This window comes from Nicotiana tabacum, chromosome 8, assembly GCF_000715075.1.
Source record: "Nicotiana tabacum cultivar K326 chromosome 8, ASM71507v2, whole genome shotgun sequence".
Lineage (NCBI taxonomy): Eukaryota > Viridiplantae > Streptophyta > Magnoliopsida > Solanales > Solanaceae > Nicotiana > Nicotiana tabacum.
The window spans coordinates 197,101,996-197,117,978 of NC_134087.1; positions in this window are offsets into that span (position 1 = coordinate 197,101,996).

Sequence of the window (15,983 nt, forward strand, 5' to 3'; positions counted from 1 at the left end):
CCAGGGCTCGGAAGCAATTGTCTAAAAACGCAGATGAACGAGCACACTTTGCTAAGCAGTTGAAAGAAAAGTACGACAATGAGGTCACGGGATTAAAGAAAAGGGTCATCGCCACAGAAAACAAAATGATCAAATAGGCGAAAGACTTCAAGGTTGAAAGAGAACATTGTTGTACAGCATTGGCACAATTAGAAATAGATTTGCAACAACTTCAGGAGCGGAATCATGTGGCCGAGTAAACTCTGGAAGACAGGGCCCAGCAGATCGGGCATTTATTACAAGAAAAAGGTGTCATAAGAGAGAGAATTAGAAACATCGCCAATTACATTATTGTGAATTGCAAAGCTTGTGAGGATATGACTAGCACCACCTTCTTCGCGGCAGTGATGACGTTTGTTAAGCAAATAATGAGTGACTTGGACCGACTTCAAATGGAGATTGCATATAGGTCCGCGGCGAGACCGAATGATGTTCCGTGGGCACCAGGAGCATTAATGTATTCATGATTTTTCATTGGAGTCTGTATTTCCTTTTCTTTAAAAGTCCGTCAGTTGTTTTAAGTCTGTCTTTCCTTTCTGCTGGAGTCTGTCAGTTGTGTTCGAGTCTGTATTTTCTTTTGAGTATGTTAGTTTATATTCGGAGTCTGTATTTCGTATTTTCATCAGAGTCTGTTAGTTTCTTTTGGAATCTGTTAGTTTCGAGTCTTTGTAATCGAAGCATTTGCTTTTTTTATGAAAACTAAAAATCCCAAAAATATTTTATTATTTACTTTCACACTTAACCCCAGAACTACGCTTGGTCTGATTCATACGGGGTCATGATACGTAGGCAATATCCATAGGATTCGCCCATAGCAAAGAAAAAGAGAGAATAAAAACAAGAGAAAAGAAAATAAAAAGAGAGAAAATAAGAGAAAAGAAACAATGGCAAAACAAGAGGGAAATGAGAACAAAGAAGAGCAAAGGCCAAAATGAAAAAAAGAGAAAAAGAAGGGAAATTGTAAATGGAAAAGCCGGGATGACGCAAGCAGCCGATCAAATGCATGATAGAAACGGTTAACTGCTTAGGTGCATTCATTCCCCAAATGTGCGGTTACCAATTTGTTTTAGCCCTAACCACTAATAAGGTTGTTGTTGATGTATTGAGTCCAAGCAGGTGGTTAGTTGATTGACATTCTGGCAACTCACTCATACAACACCCGATCAAAAGATAGGCTGAATATGGCCAACCAAGAACCGGAGACAGGTATTGTCGATCCGTCAAAAGAAGTGGAATAATTGGATGTTAATGCGATGAGGGAAGAGATGTATAAGTTAAAGCAACAAATGGCTGAAATGTACCAAGCCTGGGCAAAGGGGCATCCACCACCGGTTTATCCTGCCAACCCTGCTTATATCCCACCATTGGATCAACCTCAAGAACCTCCCATTGTGAACTCATCTCCATCCTTTCCCTTCTACCAAAAATGCCACGACACCACTTCCCATACATCACAAGCTCCTCCAACCAGACAAGTCCCGCACCCTCCCCCACCAATCATACCTGTTTTTGTGGCACCTCCACCTGCTACATTACACCGATCTTCCAGTGAACCTCTGTTCCAAACTCACGATAACCAGTATTATCCCCCTGAAACCACCTTCAAAGTTCCAGAACCATATTCTTACACCCCTCATCTTGATCTCACGGCAGAAACCGAGAAGCCACCCAAGAATCCCGAATACGAGGAGATGATCAGAAAGGTCAAAAGCTTAGAACAATCATTCAGAGATATGAGGGGGTTAGGAGGTCAAGTAAGTGTGGCCTACAAGGATTTATGTCTGTTCCCAGATGTTCAGTTACCCACAGGGTTCAAAATGCCCAAGTTTGATCTGTACGATGGGCATGGTGACCTAGTAGCACACTTAAGAGGATTCTGTAGCAAGATGAGAGGAGCAGGCTAAAGAGATGAATTGCTAATGGCATATTTCAGCCAAAGTTTGAGTGGATCGGCATTAGAATGGTATACCAGACAAGATCACAGTAGGTGGTACACATGGGACGATTTGGCCCAAGCCTTCGCCTGCCATTTTCAGTACAATCTTTAAATTATCCCAGACCATCTGTCATTGACAAAAATTGAGAAGAAGCCGTGTGGGAGTTTCAGAGAATATGGTTTCCATTGGAGAGAGCAAGCACCGAGGGTTTACCCTCCAATGAAAGAAAGTGAGATGGTTGATTATTTCTTGCAGGCTTTGGAGCCCACTTATTTTGGTCACTTAGTGTCAGCAGTGGGCAGGTTCTTCAATGAGGTTGTAAAAATGGGAGTCATGGTTGAGGAGGGACTCAAGTCCAATAAAATCATGAGTTATTCAGCAATCAAAGCGACCACCCAGGCCATTCAAAATGGTACTGGGTGTACTTGGGAAGAAGAAGAAAGAGGATGTTACTACAATTGAGTCGGGAGCTTGGGTTGGATCCAGGAACCTTCTATGTTACTACAAACCGCCTCGACCCTACCACCAAACTTACCCCCACGCTCCATATAGCCCACCACCACACTATTACCCACCGTCTGATCCTCATTTTTCCGTCTATCACGCGCAAACCTATACCCAACCTCCTGCTCATGCACAATGGCGTGCGCCAGCTCCACAAAATCCATACCCAACTCCACAAAATACCTATTCACCCTCAAAAGCCTACAAAAATCCCCTTGGAACTAGTTTTCGGCCAAATCAAGCTTTTAAGAATGAAAGGTTGCAGAAACAGAAGACTTTCACTCCATTGGGAGAATCCTATACTAGTCTATTCCACAGACTGAGACAGTTGGGTATGTTGAATCCGATCGAGGCTAAATTGCCAAATCCCTTTCCCAGAAATCTTAACCGCTCAGTGAGTTGCGAGTATTGTTCAGGGGCCCTAGGTCATGACACAGAGAAATGCTGGAAATTGAAAACAGTTATTCAAGAGCTCATTGACACTAATCGGATTGAGGTCCAAGCTTCGGAGGCACCCAATATAAACCAGAACCCGTTGCTAGCCCATCATGAGATAAATGATTGAGATAGTGCATAAGGGAGGGGAGACTAAGAAGTCTTCGCAAACTGTCATGATGATTCGGGCTAGTGAAGCCAAGCCTCTTGAAAAGTCAATAAGTGAGAAGTTTGTGATCAAGTTGAACGGGGCAAATAGTGAACCATCTGCGGTGGTCAAGAAGGGGTCCTCAAGTGACGTTGCAGGGAAACATGAAAGAGCGAAAGTGGTTGTGCCAGGAGTGTTGAACAAGCCTGTGGTAGTTGTGGAAGGTGCCCGCATAGAACCTGTCGTTATCAAACCGGTAGTTCAATTACCGATAGTCAACAGCAAGGCAGTCCCTTGGAATTATGAACGAGTGACAGTGACTTACAAGGAGAAAGAGGTTAAAGAAGAAGTGTGTGAGACCCATGGTTTGACTCGACCATAGAGATGCTTTTCCCCCGAAGAGTTGAGAAAAGCTAAGACCTCCAAAGATAACCCAGTGTTGGTGAAGAAAGCTATGACTGAGGAAGAAGTAGAGGAGTTCTTGAGAAAGATGAAAGTGCAGGACTATTCCATTGTGGAGCAGTTGAGGAAAACACCGGCTCAGATTTTATTATTGTCATTATTAATCCATTCCAACGAGCACCGTCGGGCTTTGATGAAGATCTTAAATGAGGCCCACGTTCCTGACAAAATCTCAGTAAACCACTTGGAAAAGATAGCTAACAAGATATTTGAGGTAAACAGAGTCACTTTTTCTGATAATGAGTTGCTCGTGGAGGGTACTGAGCACATTAGAGCCCTCTATCTGACGGTGAAATATGAAGATTCCGTGGTTACTCGGGTACTGGTTGAAAATGGTTCCAGTGCAAATATTTGCCCTCTTTCCACTCTGAACAAGTTGAAGGTGGATGATGAAAGAATTCACCAGAACAATATCTGTGTTCGGGGATTCGATAGTGGAGGGAAAGATTCAGCCGGGGACATAGTGCTCGAGCTTACAATAGGGCCAGTTGAATTTACTATGGAATTCCAGGTGCTCGATGTGACTATTTCTTACAATCTGTTGTTAGGTCGACCCCTGGATTCATGCTGCCAAAGCGGTCTCGTCCACTCTGCATCAAATGGTTAAGTTTGAATGGGATAAACAGGAAATTGTTATGCATGGCAAAGATAATTTGTGTGTTCCCAGTGATGCCATTGTTCCGTTCATAGAGTTTGAAGAAGACAAAGGGCCATGGGTTTATCAGGTTTTTGATATGGTATTGGTAGAGAAAATTTCTGAAGGGAAGTGCGTGCCGACTCCAAGGGTAGCTACTGCATCAGTCATGGTAGCCGTTGAAATGTTGAAAAATGGTTTTATACCGGGTAAGGGTTTGGGTGCATCTCTGCAAGGTATCGTACAACTGGTTTCTCTTCGTAAAAACTTGGATACATTTGGTCTGGGGTTCAAGCCCACATTCGCAGACGTGAGAAGAGCCAGAAAAATGAAACAGAGAGCATGGGCCCTTCCAAAGCCAGTCCCGCGTCTTTCCAGATCATTTGTCAGGCCTGGTACTAGAAAGCGCCTAGTGACGACGGTTCCCAGTTCGGTGGTTGATATGGATGGAGATTTGATGGAAAAGTTCGAGAGGATATTCGATGAAGTGAACTCGGTGGAAGCTGGAAAGGGTTCTAGCAAGGCAGATGTGCAATTTGTTGGGCCCAGTGCAAAGATTAACAATTGGGAAGCTACTCCTTTCCCCACCAGGAAGGAGTTTTAGTAGTTTGCTTTGATTTTCTTTCAGTTTATGTGGATTATCCTAGGGTTGTAGTTCAGATTCTATGTTCCGTCTGTTTGGATGTATAAGCCCTGTTATCTCTAATTTCAATGAAATGCAATTTCCCCTTTTCTCCCTTCCTGATAGTTTTATTTTTGTTTTTCTTTTCTTCCTTGTACAGTTCATTTTATGCTGGCTTCAATGATATGACATGCATGCAGAATCTCCGGCCCAGTCTTAAAAGCCAATCTAATTCTGAAATAGTAATTCAAGAAATAGAGTGTGATGTTGAATTTGAATATGACGAGGATGAAGCCTTTGAAGAGATTAGTAAAGAATTAAACCATTTTGAAGAAAAACCCAAGCCTAACCTGAGTGATACAGAAGCAATCAATTTAGGTTACCAAGATAATGTCTAGAAAACTAAAATAAGTGTCCATCTTGAACCACAACTCAGAGAGGAGATAATTAAAACATTGTTCGAGTATAAAGATGTTTTTGCATGGTCCTATGACGACATGCCAGGTCTAAGCACTGGCTTGGTGGTTCACAAATTGCCCACTAATCCGGCATTACCCCCTGTCAAGCAAAAGCTGAGGAAATTTAAAACTGATATGAGTGTGAAAATTAAGGAAGAGGTCACCAAACAGTTTGAGGCCAAAGTCATTCGGGTCACCCGGTATCCCACCTGGTTAGCCAATGTTGTGCCTATGCCGAACAAGGATGGTAAGACCAGGGTGTTGTTGATTATCGATATCTCAACAAGGCAACTCCCAAGGATAACTTCCCATTGCCGAACATCCATATATTGATCGACAATTGTGCCAAACATGAAATTGGTTCTTTTGTGGATTGTTATGCGGATTACCACCAGATCTTAATGGATGAGGAGGACACAAAAAAGATAGCATTCATCACGCCATGGGGAACGTACTGCTATCGGGTCATGCCATTTGGTTTGAAAAATGTTGGGGCAACCTACATAAGGGCAATGATGACCATATTCCACGACATGATACACAAGGAGATTGAGGTTTATGTGGATGGTGTGATTGTAAAGTCTAGAAAGCAGTCTGATCATGTCAGAGATCTGAGAAAGTTCTTCCAAAGGCTTCGCCGGTACAATCTCAAGCTCAACCCTGCAAAATGCGCATTTGGTGTCCCGTCTGGAAAGTTGTTGGGATTCATAGTCAGCCGCCGAGGTATTGAATTAGACCCATCAAAGATCAAAGCTATCCAGGAGTTGCCACCCCCAAAGAACAAGACTGAGGTGATGAGTCTATTGGGGAGATTGAATTACATCAACAGGTTTATTGCTTATCTCACGACAACTTGTGAGCCCATCTTCAAACTGTTAAATAAAGATGTTGCAGTTAAGTGGACAGATGAATGTTAGGAAGCATTTGATAGGATAAAGGGGTACTTTTCAAACCCACCTGTGTTGGTCCCGCCAGAACCAGCGAGACCTTTGATTCTGTATTTGACAGTCTTGGACAATTCATTTGGATGTGTGTTGGGACAACATGACATCACTGGCAGGAAGGAGCAGGCCATATATTATCTCAGCAAGAAGTTCACATCTTACGAGGTTTAGTACACTCATCTTGAGAGGACGTGTTGTGCCCTAACTTGGGTAGCCCAGAAGTTGAAACATTATTTGTCATCTTATACTACTTACCTCATCTCTCACTTGGATCCGTTGAAGTATATCTTCCAGAAGCCTATGCCCACGGGAAGGCTCGCAAAGTGGCAGATCTTGCTCACAGAATTTGATATTGTCTACGTGACCCGGACTACGATGAAAGCATAAGCGTTGGGCGACTATTTAGCTGAGAATCCGGTGGATGAAGAATACGAACCTTTGAAGATGTATTTCCCTGATGAAGAGGTAATGTACATTGAAGAGTTGGAACAGAGTGAAAGGCCAGGATAGAAACTTTTCTTTGATGGGGCCACTAATATGAAAGGCGTTGGGATAGGATCGATACTTGTTTCTAAAACAGGGTATCATTACCCTGTTATGACTCAGCTTCGGTTTTACTGTACTAACAACATGACTGAGTACGAGGCATGCATTTTGGGTTTGAGAATGGTTGTGGATATGGGTGTCCAGGAAGTCTTGGTCTTGGGTGACTCGGACCTTTTGGTCCACCAGATTCAGGGAGAGTGGGAAACACGGGATTTAAAACTCATCACGTATCGACAATGTTTACATGATCTTTGTTAGAGATTCTAGTCAATAGAGTTCAGGCATATTCCGAGGATTCATAATGAGGTCGTTGATGCTTTGGCTACTCTGGCGTCAATGTTACATTACCCAGATAAGGCTTATGTGGACCCTTTGAATATTCAAGTCCACGATCACTATGCTTATTGTAATGTGGTAGAAGAAGAGCTCGATGGGGAGCCTTGGTTTCACGACATCAAGGAGTATATCAGGATGGGAGTGTATCCCATACAAGCCATAGGTGATCAAAAGAGAACAATTCGGCAGCTGGCAAGTGGATTTTTCTTCAGTGGAGGAGTGTTGTACAAAAGAACTCCAGATATTGGATTGTTGAGATGCATAGATGCTAGACAGGCCACAACTATTATGACTGAAGTACATTCCGGAGTCTGTGGACCGCACGTGAGTGGGTATATGCTGGCAAAGAAGATTCTCCGGGCATGTTATTATTGGCTCACTATGGAGCGAGATTGTATCGGTTTTGTGCGCAAATGTCATCAATGCCAAGTGCATGGAGATTTGATTCATTCTCTACCATCTAAATTACACACGATGTCTGCACCGTGGTCTTTTGTTGCGTGGGGCATAGATGTCATTGGGCCAATTGAGCCATCAACATCAAATGGGCACAGGTTCATTCTAGTGGCCATAGATTATTTCACCAAGTGGGTTGAGGCTAAAACATTCAAGTCTGTAACCAAGAAGGCGTTGGTTGATTTTCTGCACTCAAATATCATTTGCCGATTTGGGATACCAAAGGTGATCATTACAGACAATGGGGCTAATCTCAACAGTCATCTGATGAAAGAGGTATGTCAGCAGTTCAAGATTACACATCGCAATTCCACCCCATACCTCCCTAAGGAAAATGGAGCAGTTGAGGCGGCCAACAAGAATATGAAAAAGATACTTCAAAAAATGGTGGAGGGTTCTAGGCAATGGCATGAAAAGCTGCCGTTTGCATTGCTTGGTTATCGCACTACTGCCCGTACTTCAGTAGGGGCGACTCCTTATTTGTTGGTGTATGGCACCGAAGTAGTGATGCCCGCAGAAGTGAAAATTACATCCCTTCGAATTGTCGCAGAAGCTGAGATTGATGATGATGAGTGGGTCAAAACCCGTCTGGAGCAATTAAGTTTGATCGATGAAAAGAGACTGGCAGTAGTGTGTCATGGCCAGTTGTATCAACAGAGAATGGCAAGAGCATACAATAAGAAGGTGCGTCCACGGAAGTTCGAAGTGGGTCAGTTAGTATTGAAACGCATTCTTCCTCATCAGGTTGAAGCAAAAGGAAAGTTCGCCCCAAATTGGCAGGGGGCCGTTTGTTGTAACTAGAGTGTTGTCCAATAGTGCATTGTATTTGACAAATGTAGAAGGCAAATGTGTAGAAATGGCTATCAATTCTGATGCAGTCAAGAGATACTATGTATGATTTTTTTCTTTGATTGTACTTGTTTGTATTTGGCATGTCTCGAATATTGAAATGACGAAGGCATTTTGTTCTGCTATCTAAACACTTTATCCCTTGTCACCCCTTTTGAGCCTTATTTATTTTCTTTCATACCCCTCTTTCGGAATCAGTAACAAATATCATAAACACAAGCGTAAAAGATAAGTAAAGGAAAGAGAAAAATAGAAAGAAAAGAAAAGAGAAAGAAAAGAATGGAAAGAGAAAGAAAAGAGAAAGAAAGGAATGAAAGAGAGAAAGAAAAGGATGAAAGAGAATAAAAGAAGAAAAACAACAGAAAGAGAAAAAGAAAGCAAAAGAGAAAGGAAAGAGAGAGAAAAAGAAAAATCACAACAACAAAGTAATTTCTATGACATGAACTATGTTCGACCTGATTCCTTTTAAGGATACATAGGCAGCCTCACGGTTTGGTCTCATCAAAACAAAAATCCAAAAAAACCCCAGCAAAGAAACTGGGGCAGAAGTTGTGGTTGTTGTAAAAAATCTGGTTCCGAGAGTTGTAATTTTGAGCCCATGATGAGTTGTTTTGAGCCTTTTTATACCCTTTCTTTCTAATTCCATCCAAAAGCCACATTATGGTCCAAAGAAAGACCTTTCAATCAGTCTTCAAGAAATGCCAAGGCGAGCAGGTAGCGGTGATTCGCATCAGGGGCAACACTTTGGTCCAAAGAGGGAAAAGAAATCAAAAATGAGAGAGTCTTATTGGTGAAAACCCTCACGGGCACCGTAAGGCGGCGGGAGCTGAGAGAAATAAAAATGAGAGAGTCTTATTGGTGAAAACCCTCACGGGCACCTTAAGGAGAAAGTGAGTTGACGGATGGACGAGTGAGAGAGGTCTGTTGGTGAAAACCTTTCAAGGCACCACAGGATGAACAAGGTCAGGATTTGGGTGAAGAAATCAGGTTATGGAAATTCGGGGGCAACAAAGTATGACAACTGAAAGTTGGTTGGTTGGACAGATTGGGCCGATTAATCCGAAATGCATGTCATGATCATTGGTAACAGCTGCTCCACTCAGATAAGTGTCTCTTCTTTTTCCTCTTCAGATAGTCTTCCAGTTTTGGATTTTCTTATCCTTAACTCTGAAAGTCATTGCATTTTATTTCTTTTGGGTTTATTTCTCTAAGATGTTCCGAATGTCAGTTCTGTTTAAGTAAATAAGAAGGAATTTCAAAGCTCACTACCAGCTTCAAGATTACAAAGCACAGTGCGGCCAGAGCATACCAAAGATAGCATGATGTAAAGTGGGGTAAAGTGCCAGCAAGAGTTCCATCGGCAAAATGATTTGGTAATTTCATGGGGGACGCAGAGGTTCAGTTAAAGGGGACGGAGGTGTGAAACAATGGTTCGGGTATAGAACACTCGGGTCATTCAAGTTATAGGGTTCTAAAAGTCAGTCGGAAAGTCAAGCGGTTCAGGGCAGTTCGGGGAAGCCAGTGAAAACAAAACAATGCAGCGGAGAGACCTTCAGCAAGAATGCCATCAACTAACCAATTCATTTTAAACTGACAAAATTTTTCTTTGATTAAAACAGGGGCAGCAAAATTTCGGTTGTTTCGGAGAAACCCACCGTAAGGAAAGGCAAGCGCCAGACAGGTTTGACTGTAAATTTTCAGGACCCTCCTAGAAAATAGGACCTAGTTTAAAATCGAAACAATCATAAGTAGCAAAATCTAGCATAAATGTATCCCAAAAGAATACAAGTTATCTTAGAAATTTACATGTTCTAGATAGGATTCAATTAGGAGTTTTCAGGACCCTCCCGGATAAGGGGACTTAGCTTTAAAATTTCGGTTAGATAGCAACATTTAGTGTAAATTTTGTTGTAGGGTAGTATGATTCAGTCATAAAGTTGTCACTCTTAAGATAAAATTTGACTTTTGATTTTCAGGACCCTCATGAATAATGGGGAGTAGTTTAAAGACCCTTTTAGATAACAAGATTTAGGAGAAGTCACACCTTTAGAAGATATAACTTAGATTTAAAATTGCCGTTTAATTAAGAGTTGTCAGGACCCCCCTGGATAATGGGACCTAGTTTTCAAATTCTCAAAAATACTTGGTAATAAGATTTAGTTTTACACTCACATCTGTGCCCAGCCACCAAACTGGGCTGAAAAGTTTCTTTGTTTTTGTCTGTTTTGTTGAAGTCAAGAGCCCGCCTGAACAACGAGGAATACATTTCAAGTCAGCATTCAGGAGCCCGCCTGGAGAGCAGGGAATACATTTCAAGTTAGCAGTCAGGAGCCCGCCTGGAGAGCAGGGAATACATTTCAAGTCAGCAGTCAGGATCCCGCCTGAAGAGTAGGGAATACATTTCAAGTCAGCAGTCAGGATCCCGCCTGGAGAGCAGGGAATATATTTCAAGTCAGCAGTCAGGAGCCCGCCTGAAGAGTAGGGAATACATTCAAGTTTAGCAGTAAGGAGCTCGCCTGGAGAGCAGGGAATACATTCAAGTCAGCAGTCAGGAGCCCGCCTGGAGAGCAGGGAATACATTCAGGTCAGCAGTCAGGAGCCCTCCTGGAGAGCAGGGAATACTTTTCAAGCCAGCAGTCAGGAGCCCGCCTGAAGAGCAGGAAATATGTTTAAAGTCAGCAATCAGGAGCCCACCTGGAAAACAAGGGAGTACAATTCAAATTTTAGCTTTCAAGTTCTTATTGATAGTTGGTAATGTGATTCAGTTTAACACTCACGTATGTGCCCAGATACCCAAACTGGGGCGGAAAATTTTCTTTGTTTTTGTCTATTTTTTGAAGTCAGGAGCCCGCCTGGAGAGCAGGGAATATATTTCAAGTTCAGCAATCAGGAGCCCGCCTGGAGAGCAAGGAATACATTCAAGTTCAGCAGTCAAGTGTCCACTTGGAGAAAGGGAAAACATCTCAAAGTGTAGTTGGCAGTCAGGTGTCCACCTGGAGAAATGGAAAACATCTCAGATTACAATTTAAGGCGGCAACAAAGGGATTCCACCGGGAGAATACAAGTCAACAAGGCAACAAGAACCACAAGAGCAAGTTGGAAGATATAGATAGGATCTTGTAATACATAGATTATAATCTAGTCTAACTTCTTTTTATTTTATCATGGTGTAATAAGGGGATGCAGTAAACAGCAACAGCAACAGCAACAGTGAAATCACAGCTTCATGGTAGTCCCAACTACCAAAACTTCCCGAACTACACTGACCTGATTCCTTTATAGCCAAGGATATGTAGGCAACCTCGGAAGTACGGTGCGGTCAAATCTTTCAAAAATTCTTCCCACGGAGTATCCAAACGGGCAAAAATCGCTCGTATCCGCTCACTTTATCTTTACACGAAAACTCTTCGTGTTTCCGGGAAAAGAGGGGCAGCTATGAGCACGTGATTTTTGCCTCGCATGAATTACTCCTACAAATCTACAAAATTAGGATTTTTATTTTTATTTTGTTTTTAGGAATTAATTGCTCAATTTTCATGTTTGTTTACATTTTGTGTGCATAATTAATTTTATTTAAATCATGAAAAATAGCAAAAAATATCATGCACTGTATTTAGGATTTAATTTTATATTTTTTGATTGGTAAATTAATTTGTTTTATAAGATATAAAAAACACAAAAATAGCTCATTTTGCATTTTTAACTCTTTAATTTTGAATTTTATAGTTTTCTTTGAATTTAGGATTTAATTAATTATTGTAAATACTAGGGTGATTGATTAATCTAAATGGGTAGGTTAATTTAGTTCAAAATTTAATTTAGGTTTTATTTTTAATTTGAAAAAAAAAGGATTTGAAATTGGAAAAGAAAAAGAAAGGAAATAAGAGAAAAATCGGATTTTTGGGCTTTTCCATCGAATTTTTCCAGGCCCAAATGATTATACACCCATTACCCATTCAAATTGCCCCACACCCAGCCCAGATCCGGGTCCAACCCGGTCGAACCCCCAGTACCCAAAACGACGTGGTTTGATTATCCTTTGATCACGACCGTTGGATCTCCTTAATTCAACGGTCCGGAACTGGGAACTTAATAATATTTATATGTCCAAACACTACCCTACCCCTCCTCATTTCGTCTCTTTCAACACACCTCCTGAGACCCTTACCCAAAACCCTAACGCCGCCCTGAAATCCCACCGCTACTGGTGGCGGCGCCACCATCAATCCTCGCCAAAATCACACCCTTGAATCCTATCTACCTCCCCGTCCTAAATCTCCAAGCAAATCCCCTCAAATCACCCCAGAACTCCTCGAATTTCAAATCTGAGTTCGAACCCTAAAAGCCCAAAATCAATTTCTGTCGAATCTGTTGGCATGCATGACCATAAGCTTCCGATTTGTTCGAGTCTGAAGTTTGATTAATGCGAATTGATGCTGCTCATTTTTTCTTGACAAAGAACAAGTGATTAGCATCAGTTTCGTTTAAATCAAGATTTCCAGTGTTATTTCGGGTTTACTGGGTAAGTTTTCTTCCTTTTTCTTTTCTGTCCGTGTTTCATCTTTTATTCCTCTTCTTTTCTTCTCCCTTTCTTTAGTTAGATTTTTTTTACTTTGATTGAAATTCGAGCAAGGGTTTGAACCTAGGTTCCCTCTAGATTGATTTTGTGTTTGTATCTGTTCCGTTGGCTTTTCAGTTTTCTTTTTCAAATCTTAAGTTTGTGGTCTATTTAGTTTTTATTAGTGCCATGCTTAAACTTCTCATTTTGTCTTTTGTTTTAGTCGCATAGTTTAATTTAATTAGGTCATTTTGAATCCCTGCCTATTTTGTTAATTAGTCAGTCACTTAGTTTAGGTTTTGGGTTTTGGAATTGTTTGAGTGTTTTCTTTTGCATGCTATGAAATACTGATTTGGTTTGGGTTGTCTTTGCTGCTTGGGCTTTGAGGCTAGTTTAGACCTCACCTCAAGGGGTTTGTTTGGGTTCTTGGGTCGGATCTGAGCCCATGTCTGTTTGAGTAATTGGGTCAATATGACCCATTTGGTTCCCAAAGTAAAAACAGAGGGTCTAGGGATTAGTATAGGAAATTTAGGTGGGGGAATCTCTTGTAACTGAATAGGGAAGCTTCCAAGAAGCTGAGATTGGGACTTATATGAAATACTAATTTTAAAACTAAGGACAGGAGAGCAAAAATGAAAATTCAAAAAGGGTTCAAGTGCCCTAAAGACCTAGCCTATAAGGGCATCCTTACTTGAGGTTCAAGTCAGATTTTGGGGAGATCTAAGAAATTTTGAAAATTCAAAACGGCTAAAAATTCTAGAAAAAGCACTGTTTCATTAAATGCTCTGTGATTTTGATTTCCTTTCAACTTCTGAAACTGTTTTAACTCATCCGAGGGAGAAATGGCTTGAACTTGGTCGTCAAGTTTGGTTTAAGGTTCTGATGGGCTGCGTTTGATTAAATTTGATATACTAAGCTGTTATACATCATTTCTGGGGTTTAGAGTTTTTTTTTGGCTGGTTGTTTTGGTGCTGATTTTTACTGTTGCACCTGTTGATACTTCATTTTCTTATCTTTGCTCAATTCCGGGTATACCCTGCTTCTATGAAAAATGAAATGCAAGTGTAAAAGTTGTGATTGCCTGTAGATTCCATGAATGAATGTTATTTCCTTTAATCATAAATATTAGCCATTCACTTACAATTTCTGAAGTTAGTGATGTAGTGTAATAGTATCTAGCCTGGCCTGTTCATCTTGATGTTGTAGTAATATAATATTTCATGGGAAAACTCATGCTGCACCTTGTCTTGATGGAAAATATGAGGCCTGATAGTTTGATGGTGTGTAAACAACTCAGGACATTCGAGATTTTTGTGTATATGGACTGTTGCAGGAATGACGCTATTTTGCTTAATTAATAATTGCCAATAGATCTGAATGTTAGCATTTAAAGGGAAGCTAATATGTAGTCTGTATTGGTAGTAAGCGTAATTATGATAATGTTTTGTTTTTTTCAGCGATTTTCCAATTCCTAATGTGTAAATGAGCATCGTGTGAATGTATTTAAGACTAACAGACAAGTTTGGATCAGTCACTATTGTAATGTTAATTAATCTTTCCAAAAAAAAAGAGAAAAAAAAGCTAGTTCTTGATAAACTGGATTTTCCAGCTGATTGAGTGCCAATCCTCAGAAGTTGTTGATATTTCCTTCCATCGTAGTTCTGAAGATTAAAATTGCATGTTATTTAGTTGTCAAGAATTTAAAGTCACATGTTATTTAGTTGTCAAGAATTTAAAGTCACATGTTATTTAGTTGTAAAAGCGAGATCCTATTTTACGTTCTAAAATCAGTGGCATAGACTTCATTTCTCAGCCGCAGGGTTCCGAACTTAGGTTCAATTATGAAGCCCAATCCTGAAAGTCCCTTTTGAACGAATCTGACCGTTCCTTTATTGGACTATCAGTCCTCTGGTATTGGCTTAAGCCTTTTGGCGTGATTGGATTAGGTTTCTCTCATGTAGGCCATTTTAATTAGTTTAAATGGAACCTTGGACTACATTTAGTGTTAATTAAGCCCATTAGTTAGATGGGAGGTGAGCCGTATTAGATAATACAAAATAGTTATGGCCCTCCGAATTTTAGCTTGAATACCCTTTTAAATAGAATTTAGGTGCGCCGCGCCAAATAAAATCCTAAATACGTGGCCCTCACTTACTTATTTCTTTTAAAATCCTTAGAACTCGGGGCGTGCCATCTAGCAAATTTCCATGGCCCTCGCAAAGTTGCAAATTCGTAATTGCTTTAGGCGCGTTAGTTTAATAATATTACCTTTCTAAACTCGGGTGCGCATTTATGTGACCCAAATCCAAATCCCAACGATGTTAAAATATGTCAAAACCACGGGTGCATTTATGTGACGTGGTTCGAGACGTGTTTTAATAACGTTGCAATTCTCTTTAACAAATGAATAAAAGTGGTTACACTAAAAATGCACATAGGTTTTAAACTTGTACTAAAATTAGATAATTAAGCCGAATATAACAGTTGAGCCACCGTGCTAGAACCACGGAATTCGGGAGTGCCTAACACCTTCTCCCGGGTTAATAGAATTCCTTACCAGAATTTCTGGTTCGCGGACCGTTAAACAGAGTCAATCTTTCCTCGATTTGGGATTCTAAACCGGTGACTTGGGACACCATAAATCTCCCAAGTGACGACTCTGAATCTTTTAACAATAAATCCCGTTTCGATTTTCCTATAATTGGAAAAACTCCTTTATACTCGCTTCCCAGGGGTGTGGGTAAAAAGGAGGTGTGACAAAAATATTAATAAAAATTTCCGAAGGGTTCAAATAGTTAGCACTAGGCTCAAATATGGCATTCACCCCAAATAATGATGATAGCAAATAGTTTTCAATCAAATACGCGGTAAAATCATTAATCGGGACGGACCATGTCACAATCCCCAATAGTGCACGACCCCACGCTCGTCATCAAGCGTGTGTCTCACCTTAATATAGCACAACAATGTGCAAATCTGGGGTTTCAAACCCTCAGAACATCATTTACAATCATTACTTACCTCGAACCGGCTAAATCTCTAGCTCGCGACGCCT